This window comes from Trichosurus vulpecula, chromosome 4 (assembly GCF_011100635.1).
Source record: "Trichosurus vulpecula isolate mTriVul1 chromosome 4, mTriVul1.pri, whole genome shotgun sequence".
NCBI lineage: Eukaryota > Metazoa > Chordata > Mammalia > Diprotodontia > Phalangeridae > Trichosurus > Trichosurus vulpecula.
Window position 1 is genome coordinate 139,843,597 of NC_050576.1, and position 3,910 is coordinate 139,847,506.

The window sequence follows — 3,910 nt, forward strand, 5'->3', positions numbered from 1 at the left end:
ACATGCTTTCTGTAGTTTAGGGGCTATTTGAGTTACATGTGGTCACTTAGGCAGTGCTTCTTAAACCATGACCCCATACAGGGTAGCAAAAACTTTGGTGACAATAAAAGATTTGTGAGTATGCGGTGACCAAAAATTAATTCAAAATCAAACTCATAATGAATCTGAGGTGTTTCCAGCAGCACTTGCCCATGTTGCTAATGTTCACTGCAGCCTTGGTTCTGAACACATAGCATGCACTGTGCATACCCTCAGGCCACACAATGACAACAAAAGCTATCAAAATGGGAAAAGTGGGTGGAAAAAGTGTAAGTTCAAGAAGCCCTGACTTAGAACATTAGGAAACTCTTCTATGTTATATAGCAATGTTCCTATCGACAAAGAGCAGGAACCATGTTGTGCTAGGGAGGATTTCCTCTTAGAAGTGGGTAAATGAGTCTTTCATTGAAAAAGAAATTATCAGAAATTTGAGGCTTCCTGAGCCTTTATCAATCAATCAACATTTATTAAATATTCTATTAAGTGTCAGGCCTTGTGCTAAGTGCTGGGGATACAAAAAGAGACAAAAGCCAGTCTCTCCCCTCAAAGAGATTACAGTCTAATGAAGGGAGACAACATACAAGCAAATATATACCAAGCAAGCTAAATAGGATAAACAGAAAATAATTTACGGAGGGAAGGCACAGAATTGAGAGGTTGGGGAAGGTTTCCAGCAAAAGAAGGGATTTTGGGGGGTACCTAAAAGAAACTAAGGAGCTTAATAGGCTGAATGGAGAAGGGTGAATACTCCAGCTGAGAGATGGAGAGAGCAAGGGGGGTCTCTGTCATTGGATCAAAGAATGTGTCAGGGAGTAAGGTGTAAGAAGACTGGAAAAATAGGAGGGGGGCTTTGTTATGTAGGGCTTTGAATATCAAACAGTGCATTTTGTATTTGATATTAGAGGCAATAGAGAGCCAATGGAGTTTATTGAGTAGGGTTGGGATGGGGTAACATAATCAGTAAGAAAATCACTTTAGTGGCTGAGTGGAGGGTGGATTGGAGTAGGGAGAGACTTCAGGCAGGCTGTTACAATAATGTAGGCATTAGGTAATGAGGGCCTGTGCTAAAGTGGTTTCAGTGTCAGAGGAGAGAAGAGGTTTTTCAAAGGCAAAATTGGCCAGTCTTGGCAACAGATGTGGGGTAGGGTTGACAGTTAGTGAGCAGTCTAGAATGACTCCTAGGTTTCAAGCCTGAGTAACCGGGAGGATGGTGTTACCCTCCATAGTAATAGGGAAGATGATGGGGTGGAGGGAGAGATTGGGGGAAAGATAATGAGTTTAATTTTGGATGTGTTGAGTTTAAGATGACTACTGGGCATCCAGTTCAAGGCATCTGAAAGGCAGGGGGAGATGTAAGATTGGAGGTCAGCAGAGTTTGGGGCAGGATAGGTAGATGTGAGACTCATCAGCATAGAGATGGTAATTAAATCCATGGAAGCTGATGAAATAACCAAGTGGGAGAAGAGAAGAGAGCCAGGACAGAATTCTGAGGGACACTTACAGTTAGAGGCTGTGATCTGGAAGAGGATCCAGCAAAGGAGACAGAGAAGAAAGTCAGAGAGGTGAAAACGAAGAGAGAGGAGTGTCTTGAAAACCTAGAGAAGAGAGCATTAAGGGCTGCAGAGAGTTCAAGGAAAATGAAGACAGAGAAAAAGGCCATTGGACTTGGCAACTAAGAGATCATCAAAAGAGAGCCTTTTGGGGAGAATGATAAGGTGAAAGCCTGATTGTAAGATATTTAAGAAGAGAGTAGAAGAGAAAGTGGAGCACCTATTGTGGATGGCCTCTTCAAGGAGTTTAACTGCAAAAGACAGAAGAGATATACAATGATAGCAGAGATGGAAAGATCAAGTGAGGGTTGATTCAGGTTGGGGGAGATATTGACATATTTGTAGGGAGAAGGGAATGAACTAATACACAGGGAGATATTGAAAATAAATCAAAGAGTAGGGATTCTGGAGGAGGCAATCTGTTGCATGAGACAAGATGGAACAGTATTACTTGAACAAGTAGAGGCATTGGCTTTGGAAAGGAGCAAGGCCACTTTATCATGTCTTGGGTCATTAAAATGGAATACTCTTGATCATTTAAAAAAGAAAGCTCTTTAAAGAAGCCTAGATGTAATGTGAAAATGGTTCTAACCCTTTCTGAAGGTGAAGAGAGCGAGTCCCTAATGTCAACTTGAGTTTGATAGGTTCTTTTGAGTCAGCTGATTTGGTAATTTCCCCATTCATGTTATGCATCTGGTTCACCTTGGGAATGTATCTGTAATTAGATTCTAGTTTTTATTAAATAAGTTGGTAGAAAAATAACATTTTAATGATCAAGATTTTCTGATGAAAGATATTAAAATTCTTAGTTTTGAATGAACTGTTTTCCAAGAGGCAGCTTGGTATAATGGTTAGAACACAGAACTTAGAGATGGGAAGACCTAATTAACCTTTTTAAGCCCCAGTTTCCAATTCTGTAAAGTGATTGTAATAATGCCTAATGCATTAACCTTACAGGATTTTTGGGAGAATCACATGATATAATGTTGTAAAACACTTCAAAAAGCATAAATGTCCATTATTGGTAAGGTCCTTCCTAAAGCTAAATCTATAAGCCTCTGATCCTATTATTTCTAACTACTAATAATACTATTTCTGAAATACTTTAATGTTTACAAAATATCTTGCCCACAACAATCCTGTGAAATAGGCTGTTGAAGTAATTTAAAGATGAAGAAACAGGTTTAGAAAGTTCAAATAATTTGTGATGGGCATGCAGCTAGTATTTGATGGAACTAGGATTGAAACAAAGATCTCCTTTCCACTGTATCACCTGGGATTAGCCTCCAGGCTATCTCTTGTCCAGCCCAGTTGAATCCTCAATCTACTGCTCTGCTCTGTACTTGCTTGGCTGCTGTTCATTTACATTTCAGCTATAAGGCCTTAGTCTTAAGTGTTTATTTGGTTGACATGCCTTATTGGTAAAGAACAACGGAGTGTGATCCACTCAGTGATTAAAAATAAAACAAACTAGGGTGATTTATGTACTAAATATAGAACTTTAGAATTAGAAGAGACCATTTGGTATAGTGGTTTTAAAAATTTTTGTGTCTTGAACACCTTTGGCAGTCTAATGAAATCCATAGACACTTTCTCAGAATAATGTTTTTTAATGTATAAAATAAAATCCACAGGATTACAAAGGAAATCAATTATATTGAAATACAGTTACCAACATGTAAAACAAAAAAAAGCTCGTGGGTACGAGTTAAGAACCCTCAATCTAGACGGTGGTGTCAAACTCAAGTAGAAATACATCCCTGAAGGCTGTATATTGAATTAGAAAACCACAAATTAACATTATGTTGTATTTTATTTTTATTTATTGGCCAGATTTGGGAGTTTTATAGTAGATAATTCTGTCTAGTACAAGATTCCCCCTCTCATTTTATAGATGAAGAATCTGACAAGTTAACAGTTAACTGGCTTGCCCACCATCAATTTGGTAATTGGTTCTAGACTGAGAACTAGGATTCAATGGACTGTCAGTTCATTTTGTCTTTCAACTTGACTAAATTCAGTCCAAGTTGAGGCTTATTTGTAAACAAGTCAGACAATATTTATAACTCATATTTAATGCTGTGGAAAGTCAGATTCAGGAAGTACGCCTTGTGTGGTTACCAGACAGGCTGCAGTGCCTAGATTCAAAGGTTAGCTTGGTTCAATGGTATGCTTCAATTAGCCCAAGGCAAATAATAGAAAATGTAGGCAGAACTGAAATGCCACATTTCAAATGCTGATGGAGACTAAGAATAAAAAGTAATTAGCCCCATGTATTAGGGACATTTCATGCTTCAGTCGTTACAATGGGGAGATTCTGA